We start from the raw sequence: 10,939 nt of genomic DNA, 5'->3' as shown, positions 1-10,939 counted from the left end.
GTTTACAGGTCGAGTGCCATTGATATTAGCACGACGCTCTAACCAACTGAACTAATAAGCCTACAGGTTCGCCCATTTTGTATTATGGTCCATGTAGGTTTCGAACCTACGACCTTCGCGTTATTAGCACGACGCCCTAACGAGCTAATAGGCCTACAGGTCAGGTGCCACTGATAGTATAAAATTTAAATAGAAATAATTAATTATTAATATTAGCACGACGCTTTAACCAACTGAGCTAATATGCCTACAGGTCCGCGACTGCTATCCTTCTAATCTAATTCTATTTTTATTTTTTTTAGTTTTAAATTTTGTTAGTAAAAAATTTAAATCAAAATAGATAATTATGGCCCATGCAGGTCTTGAACCTGCGACCTTCGCGTTATTAGCACGACGCTCTAATCAGCTGAGCTAATAGGCCTACAGGTCAAGTGCCACTGATATCCGTTCAATCTAATTCCTTTTTTATTTTTTTTAGATGTTCGTAAAAAATTTAAATAAAAATAAATAATTATGGCCCATGCAGGTCTCGAACCTGCGACCTTCGCGTTATTAGCACGACGCTCTAACCAGCTGAGCTAATAGGCCTACAGGTTGAGCGCCACTGATATCCGTTCAATCTAATTCCTTTTTTATTTTTTTTTTTAGTTTTCAATTTTGTTCGTAAAAAATTTAAAATAGAAATAATTAATTATGGCCCATGCAGGTTTCGAACCTGCGACCTTCGCGTTATTAGCACGACGCTCTAACCAGCTGAGCTAATAGGCCTACAAGTCGAGCGCCACTGATATCCGTTCAATCTAATTCCTTTTTTATGCTTACTTGCTGTGATCCATTCTAAGATGGGAAAACAGTATCAGAGGTAAAGAGTCTCATGTAAGGGAGAACTTATTAACATGGAAGGTCAAAAAGGTCAAAAGCTCAAGATGCGAGACTTAATAAGCTTTTCCTCACTCACCCTGCTACAAGATGTCACCCTTAAAGGGATTTAGCAGTAACCGAAGGAAATGCCACTACGCCTTCGATTTTTTTAGTTTTCAATTTTGTTCGTAAAAATTTATGGCCAATACAGGTCTCGAACCTACAACCTTCGCATTATTAGTACAACGCTCTAACCAGCTGAACTAATAAGCCTACAGGTTCGCCCATTTTGTATTATGGTCCATGTAGGTTTCGAACCTACGACCTTCGCGTTATTAGCACGACGCTCTAACCAACTGAACTAATAAGCCTACAGGTTCGCCCATTTTGTATTATGGTCCATGTAGGTTTCGAACCTACGACCTTCGCGTTATTAGCACGACGCCCTAACGAGCTAATAGGCCTACAGGTCAGGTGCCACTGATATCCGTTCAATCTAATTCTTTTTTTTTGTAGATTTCAATTTTGTTCGTATAAAATTTAAATAGAAATAATTATTATTAACCAACTGAGCTAATATGCCTACAGGTCCAATGCGACGGCTATCCTTTCTATTTTTATTTTTTTTAGTTTTAAATTTTGTTAGTAAAAAATTTAAATCAAAATAGATAATTATGGCCCATGCAGGTCTTGAACCTGCGACCTTCGCGTTATTAGCACGACGCTCTAACCAGCTGAGCTAATAGGCCTACAGGTCAAGTGCCACTGATATCCGTTCAATCTAATTCTTTTTTTAGTTTTTTTTTAGTTTTCAATTTTGTTCGTAAAAACTTAAATGGAAATAATTAATTATGGCCTATAGGTCGAGCGCCACTGATTTCCGTCATGCAGGTTTCAAACCTACGACCTTCACGTTATTAGCACAGCGCTCTAACCAGTTGAGCTAATAGGCCTACAGGTTAGGTGGCATTGATATCCGTTCATTCTAATTCTTTTTTTATTTTTTTTTAGATGTTCGTAAAAAATAATTAATTATGACCCATGCAGGTCTCGAACCTACAACCTTCGCATTATTAGCACGACGCTCTAACCAACTGAGCTAATAGGCCTACAAGTTTGATGTGATTGCTATTCAACTAATCTAATTCTCTTTATATTTTTTTTAGTTTTCAATTTTGTTCGCAAAAAATTTAAATAAAAATAAATAATTATGGCCCATGCAGGTATTGAACCTGCGACCTTCTCGTTATTAGCACAACGCTCTAACCAGCTGAGCTAATAGGCCTACAGTTCAGGTGCCACTGATATCCGTTCAATCTAATTCTTTTTTTTATTTTTTTTTAGATTTCCCTTTTATGCGTAAAAAATTTAAATATAAATAATTAATTATGGCCCATACAGGTCTCGAACCTACAACCTTTGCGTTATTAGCATGACGCTCTAACCAGCTAAGCTAATAAGCCTACAGGTCAAGTGCCACCTATATCCGTTCAATCTAATTCTTTTTTTTTATTTTTTTTTTAGATTTACATTTTGTTCGTAAAAAATTTAAATGGAAATAATTAATTATGGCCCATGCAGGTCTCAAACCTAAGACCTTCGCGTTATTAGCACGACGCTCTAACCAGCTGAGCTAATAGGCCTACAGGTCCGGTGCGACTGCTATCCGACTAATCTAATTCTCTTTATATTTTTTTTAGTTTTCAATTTTGTTCGTAAAAAATTTAAATAAAAATAAATAATTATGGCCCATGCAGGTCTCGAACCTGCGACCTTTGCGTTATTAGCACGATGCTTAATTATGGCCCATGCAGGTCTCGAACCTGCGACCTTCGCGTTATTAGCACGATGCTCTAACTAGCTGAGCGGCTTATGCTGTCTCGAACCTGCAACCTTCGCGTTATTAGCACGATGCTCTAACTAACTGAGCTAATAGGCCTACAGGTCGGGTGCCACTGATATCCGTCCAATCTAATTCTTTTTTTTATTTTTTTTTGTAAAAAATTTAAATAGAAATAATTAATTATGAGCCATGTAGGTCTCAAACCTGCAACCTTCACGTTATCAGCACAACGCTCTAACAAGCTAAGCTAATATGCCTATAGGTCCAGTATGACTGCTATCATTCTAATCTAATTCTATATTTATTTTTTTTAGTTCGTAAAAAATTTAAATCAAAATAGATAATTATGACCCATACAGATCTTGAACTTGCAACCTTCACGTTATTAGCATAACGCTCTAACCAACTAAGCTAATAGGCCTACATGGCAAGTGTCACTGATATTCGTCCAATCTAATTCTTTTTTTTATTTTTTTTTGTAAAAAATTTAAATAAAAATAATTAATTATGGCCCATGCAAGTCTCGAACCTGCGACCTTCGCGTTATTAGCACGACGTTCTAACCAGCTAAGCTAATAGGCCTACAGATTGAGTGCCACTGATATCCAATTCAATCTAATTCTTTTTTTTTTGAGCTAATAGGCCTACAGATTGAGTGCCACTGATATCCAGTTCAATCTAATTCTTTTTTTATAGATTTACATTTTGTTCGTAAAAATGGCCCATGCAGGTCTCTAACCTGTGACCTCCGCGTTATTAGCACGACGCTCTAACCAACTAAGCTAATAGACCTACAAGTCAAGTGCCACTGATATCCGTTCAATCTAATTCTTTTTTTATTTATTTTTTAGTTTTCCATTTTGTTCGTAAAAAATTTAAATAGAAATAATTAATTATGGCCCATGCAGGTTTCGAACCTACGACCTTCGCGTTATTAGCACGACGCTCTAACCAACTGAGCTAATAGGCCTACAAGTTGGGTGCCACTTATATCCGTTCAATCTAATTCTTTTTTTTATTTTTTTTTTAGTTTTCAATTTTGGCCATAGCGCGACCTTCACGTTATTAGCACGACGCTCAAGCTAATAGGCCTACAAGTCCAATGCGACTGTTATCCGTCTAATCTAATTCTCTTATTTTTTTTAATTTTTAATTTTGTTCGGTCCAATCTAATTCTTTTACAATTTTTTTTTAGTTTTCAATTTTGTTCGTAAAAAGTCCATGTAGGTCTCGAACCTACGACCTTCGCGTTATTTACACGACACTCTAACAAACTGAGCTAATAGGCCTAGTCAGATGCCACTGATATCCGTCCAGTCTAATTCTTTTTTTATTTTTTTTAGTTTTCAATTTTGTTCGTAAAAAATTTAAATCTCACCTGCAACCTTCGCATAATTAGCACGACGCTCTAACCAGCTGAGCTAATAGGCCTACAGGTCGGATGCCACTGATATCCGTTCAATCTAATTTTTTTTTTATTTTTTTTTAGATTTCCATTTTGTTCGTAAAAAATTTAAATAGAAATAATTAATTATGGCCCATGCAGATCTCGAACCTGCGACCTTCGCGTTATTAGCACGATGCTCTAACCAGCTGAGCTAATAGGCCTAGTTTTCAAATGCCACTGATATCCGTTCAATCTAATTCTTTTTTTAGTTTTCAATTTTGTTCGTAAAAAATTTAAATGGAAATAATTAAGCCCATGTAGATTTTGAATCTGCAACCTTCACGCTATTAGCACGACGCTCTAACAAGCTGAGCTAATATGCTTATAGGTCCAGTGCGACTGCTATCCTTCTAATCTAATTCTACTTTTATTTTTTTTAGTTTTCAATTTTGTTCGTAAAAAATTTAAATCAAAATAGATAATTATGGACCATGCAAGTCTCGAACCTGAGCTAATAGGCCTACAGGTTACCATTTTGTTCGTAAAAAATTTAAATAGAAATAATTAATTATGGCCCATGCAAGTCTCAAACCTGCAACCTTCGTGTTATTAGCACGACGCTCTAACCAGCTGAGCTAATAGGCCTACAGGTCGGGTGCCACTGATATCAGTTCAATCTAATACTCAAAATAATCATGCAGGTTTCGAACCTACGAGCTTCACGTTATTAGCACGACGCTCTAACCAGCTGAGCTAATAGGCCTACAGGTCGGGTGCAATTGATATCCGTTCAATCTAATTCTTTTTTTTATTTTTTTTTTAGATTTCCATTTTTTTCGTAACAAATTTAAATCAAAATAATTAATTATGGCCCATGCAGGTCTCGAACCTACAACATTTGCGTTATTAGCACGACGCTCTAACTAGCTGAGCTAATAGGCCTACAGGTTGAGCACCACTAATATCAGTTCAATTTAATTCTTTTTTTTATTTTTTTTTAGTTTTCAATTTTGTTCGTAAAAAATTTAAATAATTAATTATGGCCTACAGGTCGAGTGCCACTGATAATAGGCCTACAGGTTGGGTTTATAATGAAAATAATTAATTATGGCCCATGCAAGTCTCAAACCTGCGACCTTCGCGTTATTAGCACGACGCTCTAACCAGCTGAGCTAATAGGCCTACAGGTTTGATGCGACTGCTATCCGACTAATCTAATTCTCTTTATATTTTTTTTTAGTTTTCAATTTTGTTCGTAAAAAATTTAAATAAAAATAAATAATTATGGCCCATGCAGGTCTCGAACCTGTGACCTTTACGTTATTAGCACGACGCCCGTTCAATCTAATTCTTTTTTTATTTTTTTTTAATTTTCAATTATGTTCGTAAAATATTTAAATGGAAATAATCATGCAGGTCTCAAACCTGCGATCTTCACGTTATTAACACAACGCTCTAACCAGCTGAGCTAATAGGCCTACAAGTTGGGTGACACTGATATCCGTTCATTCTAATTCTTTTTTTATTTTATTTTTTAAATTTCCATTTTGTTGGTAAAAAAATTTAAATAAAAATAATTAATTATGGCCCATGCGGGTCTCGAACCTGCGACCTTCGTGTTATTAGCACGACGCTCTAACCAGCTGAGCTAATAGGCCTACAGGTCCGGTGCGACTGCTATCCGACTAATCTAATTCTCTTTATATTTTTTTTAGTTTTCAATTTTGTTCGTAAAAAATTTAAATAAAAATAAATAATTATGGCCCATGCAGGTCTCTAACCTGTGACCTTCGCGTTATTAGCACGACGCTCTAACCAGCTGAGCTAATAGGCCTACAGGTCGAGCGCCACTGATATCCGTTCAATCTAATTCTTTTTTTATTTTTTTTTTAGTTTTCAATTTTGGCCATAGCGCGACCTTGCACGAAATTTTTAATTTTGTTCGTAAAAAATTTAAATCTAAATAAATAATTATGGCTTATGCAGTCTCGAACCTGCAACCTTCGAGTTATTAGCACGATGCTCTAACTAGCTGAGCTAATAGGCCTACAAGTCCAGTGCGACTGATATCCTTCTAATCTAATTCTCAGTTTTCAATTTTGTTCGTAAAAAATTTAAATAGAAATAATTAATTATGGCCCATGCAGGTCGAACCTGCAACCTTCGCATAATTAGCACGACGCTCTAACCAGCTGAGCTAATAGGCCTACAGGTCGGATGCCACTGATATCCGTTCAATCTAATTTTTTTTTTTTTTTTTTTTTAGATTTCCATTTTGTTCGTAAAAAATTTAAATAAAAATAATTATTTATGGCCCATGCAGGTCTCGAACCTGCGACCTTCGTGTTATTAGCACGACGCTCTAACCAGCTGAGCTAATAGGCCTAGTTTTCAAATGCCATTGATATCCGTTCAATCTAATTCTTTTTTTATTTTTTTTTTAGTTTTCAATTTTGTTCGTAAAAAATTTAAATGGAAATAATTAATTATGGCCTACAAGTCGAGCGCCACTCATATCCGTATAAAAATAATTAATTATGGCCCATGTAGATTTTGAACCTGCGACCTTCACGTTATTAGCACGACGCTCTAACAAGCTGAGCTAATATGCTTATAGGTCCAGTGCGACTGCTATCCTTCTAATCTAATTCTACTTTTATTTTTTTTAGTTTTCAATTTTGTTCGTAAAAAATTTAAATCAAAATAGATAATTATGGACCATGAAGTCTTGAACCTGAGCTAATAGGCCTACAAGTTACCATTTTGTTCGTAAAAAATTTAAATAGAAATAATTAATTATGGCCCATGCAAGTCTCGAACCTGCGACCTTCGCGTTATTAGCACGACGCTCTAACCACAAGTCAAGTGCCACTGATATCCGTTCAATCNTTTTTTTTTTAGTTTTCAATTTTGTTCGTAAAAAATTTAAATGGAAAAAATTAATTATGGCCTACAAGTCGAGCGCCACTTATATCCGAATAATCATGCAGGTTTCGAACCTACGAGCTTCACGTTATTAGCACGACGCTCTAACCAGCTGAGCTAATAGGCCTACAGGTCGGGTGCCACTGATATCCGTTCAATCGTTTCGAACCTACGAGCTTCACGTTATTAGCACGACGCTCTAACCAGCTGAGCTAATAGGCCTACAGGTCGGGTGCCACTGATATCCGTTCAATCTAATTCTTTTTTTTATTTTTTTTTAGATTTCCATTTTTTTCGTAACAAATTTAAATCAAAATAATTAATTATGGCCCATGCAGGTCTCGAACCTACTGATATCCGTTCAATTTAATTCTTTTTTTATTTTTTTTAGATTTCCATTTTGTTCGTAAAAAATTTAAATGAAAATAATTAATTATGGCCCATGCAGGTCTCGAACCTGCGACCTTCGCGTTATTAGCACGACGCTCTAACCAGCTGAGCTAATAGGCCTACAAGTCTAATGCGACTGCTATCCGACTAATCTAATTCTCTTTATATTTTTTTTTAGTTTTCAATTTTGTTCGTAAAAAATTTAAATAAAAATAAATAATTATGGCCCATGCAGGTCTCGAACCTACGACCTTTACGTTATTAGCACGACGCCCGTTCAATCTAATTCTTTTTTTATTTTTTTTTTAATTTTCAATTATGTTCGTAAAATATTTAAATGGAAATAATCATGCAGGTCTCAAACCTACGACCTTCACATTATTAACACGACGCTCTAACCAGCTGAGCTAATAGGCCTACAAGTTGGGTGACACTGATATCCGTTCATTCTAATTCTTTTTTTATTTTATTTTTTAAATTTCCATTTTGTTGGTAAAAAAATTTAAATAAAAATAATTAATTATGGCCCATGCGGGTCTCGAACCTGCGACCTTCGTGTTATTAGCACGACGCTCTAACCAGCTGAGCTAATAGGCCTACAGGTCCGGTGCGACTGCTATCCGACTAATCTAATTCTCTTTATATTTTTTTTAGTTTTCAATTTTGTTCGTAAAAAATTTAAATAAAAATAAATAATTATGGCCCATGCAGGTCTCTAACCTGTGACCTTCGCGTTATTAGCACGACGCTCTAACCAGCTGAGCTAATAGGCCTACAGGTTGAGTGCCACTGATATCCGTTCAATCTAATTCTTTTTTTATTTTTTTTTAGTTTTCAATTTTGTTCGTAAAAAATTTAAATAAAAATAAATAATTATGGCCCATGCAGATCTCGAACCTGCGACCTTCGCGTTATTAGCACGACGCTCTAACCAGCTGAGCTAATAGGCCTACAGGTCGAGCACCACTGATATCCGTTCAATCTAATTCTTTTTTTATTTTTTTTTTAGTTTTCAATTTTGGCCAGGTAGCGCGACCTTCACGTTATTAGCACGACGCTCTAACCAGCTGCGCTAATATGCCTACAGTCACTGCTATCCTTCTCATCTAATTCTATCTATCCTTCTCATCTAATTCTATTTTTATTTTTTTTAGTTTTCAATTTTGTTCGTAAAAAATTTAAATCAAAATAGATTTTTTTAGTTTTCAATTTTGTTCGTAAAAAATTTAAATCAAAATAGATTTTTTTAGTTTTCAATTTTGTTCGTAAAAAATTTAAATCAAAATAGATTTTTTTAATTTTCAATTTTGTTCGTAAAAAATTTAAATCAAAATAGATTTTTTTAGTTTTCAATTTTGTTCGTAAAAAATTTAAATCAAAATAGATTTTTTTAGTTTTCAATTTTGTTCGTAAAAAATTTAAATCAAAATAGATTTTTTTAGTTTTCAATTTTGTTCGTAAAAAATTTAAATCAAAATAGATTTTTTTAATTTTCAATTTTGTTCGTAAAAAATTTAAATCAAAATAGATAATTATCGAACAAAATTTAAATCAAAATAGATAATTATGCCCATGCAGGTAGACCTGCGACTGCTCTAACCAACTAAGCTAATAGGCCTACAGGTCCAGTGCGACTGCCATCCGTCTAATCTAATTCTCTTTTTATAAAAGAACCTGAGGTCCAGTGCGACTGCCATCCGTCTAATCTAATTCTCTTTTTATAAAAGAACCTGCGATCTTCGCGTTATTTACACGACACTCTAACAAACTGAGCTAATAGGCCTAAGCCTACAGGTCAGATGCCACTGATATCCATCCAGTCTAATTCTTTTTTTATTTTTTTTAGTTTTCAATTTTGTTCGTAAAAAATTTAAATCTAAATAAATAATTGTCCGGTGCGACTGATATCCGTCTAATCTAATTCTCTTTTATTCGTAAAAAATTTAAATAAAAATAATTAATTATGGCTCATGCAGGTCTCAAACCTACAACCTTCGCATTACTAGCACGACGCTCTAACCAGCTGAGCTAATAGGCCTACAAGTCAAGTGCCACTGATATCCGTTCAATCTAATTCTTTTTTTATTTTTTTTTAGATTTCCATTTTGTTCGTAAAATATTTAAATAGAAATAATTAATTATGGCCCATGCAAGTCTCAAACCTGAGACCTTCAGGTTATTAGCACGACGCTCTAACCAGCTGAGCCAATAGGCTTACAAATTTGATGCGACTGCTATCCGTCTAATCTAATACTCTTTTTATTTTTTTTAGTTTTCGATTTTGTTCGTAAAAAATTTAAATCAAAATAAATAATTATGGCCCATGCAGGTCCGGAACCGGCGACCTTCACATTATTAGCACGACACTCTAACCAGCTAAGCTAATAGGCCTACACAAGTTGGGTGTCACTGATATCCGTCCAATCGCGTTATTAGCACAATTATAGCCTATGCAGGTCTCAAACCTGTGACCTTCACATTATTAGCACAACGTTCTAACCAGCTGAGTTAATAGACCTACAAGTTAGGGGCCACTGATATCTAGTCTAATTCTTTTTTTATTTGTTTAGTTTTCAATTTTGTTCGTAAAAAATTCAAATAAAAATAATTAATTATGGCCCATCCAGGTCTTGAACGTGCGACCTTCATGTTCTACAGACTGATATCCATCTAATCTAAGGCTCATGCAAGTCTCGAACCAAGTCTCGAACCTACGACCTTCACGTTATTAGCACGACGCTCTAACCAGCTGAGCTAATAGGCCTACAGGTCCGATGTGACTGATATCCGTCTAATCTAATTCTTTTTTTATTTTTTTTAGTTTTCAATTTTGTTCGTAAAAAATTTAAATCAAAATAAATAATTATGGTTCATGCAAATCTCAAACATAGAACCTTCGCGGTATTAGCATGACGCTCTAACCAGCTAAACTAATAAGCCTACAAGTTCAGTGCTAACTGATATTCATCTAGTCTAATTCTTTTTATATTTTTTTTAGTTTTTAATTTTGTTCGTAAAAAGTTTAAATCAAAATAAATTAATTACCTCCGCGTTGTTAGCACGATGCTCTAACCAGAGAGCTAATAGGCCTACAGGTCCGGTCTTTTTTTTTTTGGTGTCAAACTTGCAACATTCGCGTTATTAGTACAACGTTCGAACCAGCTAAGCTAATAGGCCTACAAGTCCAATGCCACTAATATCCGTCCAGTCTAATTCCTTTTTTTTATTTTTTTTCAGTTTTTAATTTTGTTTCGCAACCTTCATTATTATTATTATTATTATTATTATTATTATTATTATTATTATTTTGGTTTGTAAAAAAAAATCATATCAAAAGGAATGATTATGGCCCATGCAAGTTATTAACGTACTCTAGAGCTAATAGGCCAATTGCAATTGAAGGCCTTTGGACTTGTAATATTATATATTAACTTTTTTATTAATTATAAATACAAATTTAAAATACCTCTAATTTAATTTCATACTTTCAATAAATCATCAAATTAGCTTTTTTTTTTTTTTTTTTTTTTTTT

At 34.5% G+C, this 10,939-nt stretch overlaps 27 non-coding genes across 27 annotated transcripts; all 27 read right to left on the bottom strand.

Moving 5' to 3' along the window:
* Positions 1-85: 85 nt before the first annotated feature.
* On the bottom strand, positions 86-248 carry TRNAI-AAU. Its single transcript has 2 exons — positions 211-248; positions 86-121 (listed from the first exon to the last, which is right to left on the bottom strand). It is a non-coding gene; the product is annotated as a tRNA-Ile (tRNA).
* Positions 249-347: 99 nt separating this feature from the next.
* TRNAI-AAU lies at positions 348-421 on the bottom strand. The gene has a single exon. It is a non-coding gene; the product is annotated as a tRNA-Ile (tRNA).
* A 93-nt stretch (positions 422-514) lies between these two features.
* On the bottom strand, positions 515-588 carry TRNAI-AAU. The gene has a single exon. It is a non-coding gene; the product is annotated as a tRNA-Ile (tRNA).
* A 106-nt stretch (positions 589-694) lies between these two features.
* On the bottom strand, positions 695-768 carry TRNAI-AAU. Its single transcript has one exon. It is a non-coding gene; the product is annotated as a tRNA-Ile (tRNA).
* Positions 769-1,060: 292 nt separating this feature from the next.
* On the bottom strand, positions 1,061-1,134 carry TRNAI-AAU. Its single transcript has one exon. It is a non-coding gene; the product is annotated as a tRNA-Ile (tRNA).
* Positions 1,135-1,158: 24 nt separating this feature from the next.
* TRNAI-AAU lies at positions 1,159-1,232 on the bottom strand. The gene has a single exon. It is a non-coding gene; the product is annotated as a tRNA-Ile (tRNA).
* Positions 1,233-1,536: 304 nt separating this feature from the next.
* Positions 1,537-1,610, bottom strand: TRNAI-AAU. The gene has a single exon. It is a non-coding gene; the product is annotated as a tRNA-Ile (tRNA).
* A 286-nt stretch (positions 1,611-1,896) lies between these two features.
* TRNAI-AAU lies at positions 1,897-1,970 on the bottom strand. Its single transcript has one exon. It is a non-coding gene; the product is annotated as a tRNA-Ile (tRNA).
* A 102-nt stretch (positions 1,971-2,072) lies between these two features.
* On the bottom strand, positions 2,073-2,146 carry TRNAI-AAU. Its single transcript has one exon. It is a non-coding gene; the product is annotated as a tRNA-Ile (tRNA).
* Positions 2,147-2,430: 284 nt separating this feature from the next.
* On the bottom strand, positions 2,431-2,504 carry TRNAI-AAU. The gene has a single exon. It is a non-coding gene; the product is annotated as a tRNA-Ile (tRNA).
* A 159-nt stretch (positions 2,505-2,663) lies between these two features.
* Positions 2,664-2,800, bottom strand: TRNAI-AAU. Its single transcript has 2 exons — positions 2,763-2,800; positions 2,664-2,699 (listed from the first exon to the last, which is right to left on the bottom strand). It is a non-coding gene; the product is annotated as a tRNA-Ile (tRNA).
* A 251-nt stretch (positions 2,801-3,051) lies between these two features.
* On the bottom strand, positions 3,052-3,125 carry TRNAI-AAU. Its single transcript has one exon. It is a non-coding gene; the product is annotated as a tRNA-Ile (tRNA).
* An 87-nt stretch (positions 3,126-3,212) lies between these two features.
* TRNAI-AAU lies at positions 3,213-3,286 on the bottom strand. The gene has a single exon. It is a non-coding gene; the product is annotated as a tRNA-Ile (tRNA).
* Positions 3,287-3,422: 136 nt separating this feature from the next.
* TRNAI-AAU lies at positions 3,423-3,496 on the bottom strand. The gene has a single exon. It is a non-coding gene; the product is annotated as a tRNA-Ile (tRNA).
* Positions 3,497-3,600: 104 nt separating this feature from the next.
* On the bottom strand, positions 3,601-3,674 carry TRNAI-AAU. The gene has a single exon. It is a non-coding gene; the product is annotated as a tRNA-Ile (tRNA).
* A 564-nt stretch (positions 3,675-4,238) lies between these two features.
* On the bottom strand, positions 4,239-4,312 carry TRNAI-AAU. Its single transcript has one exon. It is a non-coding gene; the product is annotated as a tRNA-Ile (tRNA).
* Positions 4,313-4,662: 350 nt separating this feature from the next.
* TRNAI-AAU lies at positions 4,663-4,736 on the bottom strand. The gene has a single exon. It is a non-coding gene; the product is annotated as a tRNA-Ile (tRNA).
* A 463-nt stretch (positions 4,737-5,199) lies between these two features.
* TRNAI-AAU lies at positions 5,200-5,273 on the bottom strand. Its single transcript has one exon. It is a non-coding gene; the product is annotated as a tRNA-Ile (tRNA).
* Positions 5,274-5,675: 402 nt separating this feature from the next.
* TRNAI-AAU lies at positions 5,676-5,749 on the bottom strand. Its single transcript has one exon. It is a non-coding gene; the product is annotated as a tRNA-Ile (tRNA).
* A 102-nt stretch (positions 5,750-5,851) lies between these two features.
* TRNAI-AAU lies at positions 5,852-5,925 on the bottom strand. The gene has a single exon. It is a non-coding gene; the product is annotated as a tRNA-Ile (tRNA).
* Positions 5,926-6,226: 301 nt separating this feature from the next.
* On the bottom strand, positions 6,227-6,298 carry TRNAI-AAU. The gene has a single exon. It is a non-coding gene; the product is annotated as a tRNA-Ile (tRNA).
* A 104-nt stretch (positions 6,299-6,402) lies between these two features.
* TRNAI-AAU lies at positions 6,403-6,476 on the bottom strand. Its single transcript has one exon. It is a non-coding gene; the product is annotated as a tRNA-Ile (tRNA).
* A 976-nt stretch (positions 6,477-7,452) lies between these two features.
* Positions 7,453-7,526, bottom strand: TRNAI-AAU. The gene has a single exon. It is a non-coding gene; the product is annotated as a tRNA-Ile (tRNA).
* Positions 7,527-7,929: 403 nt separating this feature from the next.
* On the bottom strand, positions 7,930-8,003 carry TRNAI-AAU. Its single transcript has one exon. It is a non-coding gene; the product is annotated as a tRNA-Ile (tRNA).
* A 102-nt stretch (positions 8,004-8,105) lies between these two features.
* Positions 8,106-8,179, bottom strand: TRNAI-AAU. Its single transcript has one exon. It is a non-coding gene; the product is annotated as a tRNA-Ile (tRNA).
* Positions 8,180-8,282: 103 nt separating this feature from the next.
* On the bottom strand, positions 8,283-8,356 carry TRNAI-AAU. The gene has a single exon. It is a non-coding gene; the product is annotated as a tRNA-Ile (tRNA).
* Positions 8,357-9,370: 1,014 nt separating this feature from the next.
* Positions 9,371-9,444, bottom strand: TRNAT-AGU. Its single transcript has one exon. It is a non-coding gene; the product is annotated as a tRNA-Thr (tRNA).
* Between the last annotated feature and the right edge of the window lie 1,495 nt (positions 9,445-10,939).

The sequence above is a fragment of the Cucurbita moschata genome, unplaced genomic scaffold, assembly GCF_002738365.1.
Source record: "Cucurbita moschata cultivar Rifu unplaced genomic scaffold, Cmos_1.0 Cmo_Scf00017, whole genome shotgun sequence".
Taxonomy (NCBI): Eukaryota; Viridiplantae; Streptophyta; class Magnoliopsida; order Cucurbitales; family Cucurbitaceae; genus Cucurbita; species Cucurbita moschata.
Note: the sequence above shows the minus strand (reverse complement) of the source record. Positions and strands in the feature narration are given on the sequence as shown.